The sequence below is a fragment of the Nycticebus coucang genome, chromosome 14, assembly GCF_027406575.1.
Source record: "Nycticebus coucang isolate mNycCou1 chromosome 14, mNycCou1.pri, whole genome shotgun sequence".
In the NCBI taxonomy this organism is placed as follows: domain Eukaryota; kingdom Metazoa; phylum Chordata; class Mammalia; order Primates; family Lorisidae; genus Nycticebus; species Nycticebus coucang.
Window position 1 is genome coordinate 44,130,624 of NC_069793.1, and position 1,268 is coordinate 44,131,891.

A 1,268-nucleotide genomic window follows, 5' to 3' on the forward strand; every position below is an offset into this window, starting at 1 on the left:
GCGGGGGGTGCATTTTTGAAGAGATACGCAAGGGGAAAGTACCATTGCTGTTTACGGTTGAATTCCTGAGAACAGTTTGCCTGTAAAATCAAGATAGCAAGGGGTATTCTTGTGAGATGTTTTGGCTCCCGGCATCTCCTCCCTTTTAGTTTTTTAAATTGTTGGGGTCTGTCAGTTGTTGGCGTAGAAGAGAGGGCATTAACCTTTTGGGGGGAAGTATTGACCTGATTCCTCCCGCGGGCATAATGACCGCATGATAAGTTTGAGCGTCTTTTGGGGAGGAGAGGAGAAATTTTTACGACGCTAACCTCTATGCAAATCAGGTTTGCTTCCAAGGGACTCAGAGAGGCTGTTTATGCCTTCCCTCTGCAGTGTCTTTATTGCACCCCGTAAAAAGGTACCCAGGTTGTACTCACATATGATGGTGAGTCAACGTGCATAGCTCTGAGTGCTTACGCGGTTCCCGGAGGAATATCTTCGTTGGCAAGGCCCCGGTCTGCAAGGTCGAGTCTATGATAATGGACTTGAATGGGTTTTGATACCAGGGAGTCAATCTGTGATTTGATAAAATTCATGATTTTGTTAAGAATAATGGGTCCAAGGGTGATTATTAATAGCAAGAATAAGGGGACCTGCAAGGGGCATGAGTAAGGAGTACATGGAGGATTTCCATCACTCGTTTGCCTCAGAAGAAAATTTTTGTTTTTGTAAATCTACAAGCGAAGGGCTTGGTGACCGCTGGAACAGGTTGGCCCAGTGCCGGGAGGCAGAAGATCAGGAGATAAGGCAGCATCATGGATGGAAATCCGTGGTTCTGGAAGGGAAAGGAGAAAGACAATCTCAGGGAGGTTTTTCTCCCTGGATTTTAGAATTGTTATCAATTTGTTTTACTAATCTTTCAGGCAGCCATCTGGCTGCATTTTCTTCATATTTGGACTGCACATAATTAGTCTTAGTTGGGCCAGGATGTCTCTGCCCCAGAGATTGACTGGGAGGCCAGGCACAACATAAGGTTGGACAGTACCAGTGTTGCCTTCCTCGTCTGTCCATTTGAGGATTTCAGCACTCTGTTGGGGGTTGGAGGTTTGGCCAATACCCCGGAGATGGGTTAGGGAAGTAGTGAGGGGCCAGGAAGGGGGCCAGTATTTACTGGCGATTACTGTGGCGTCTGCCCCAGTGTCAAGTAATCCTTCAAAAGTTTTGCCGTTTAATTGTAGCTTAAGGAGGGGTTTTTCTTATGTGATTTGTCTGACCCAATAACCGTCAGA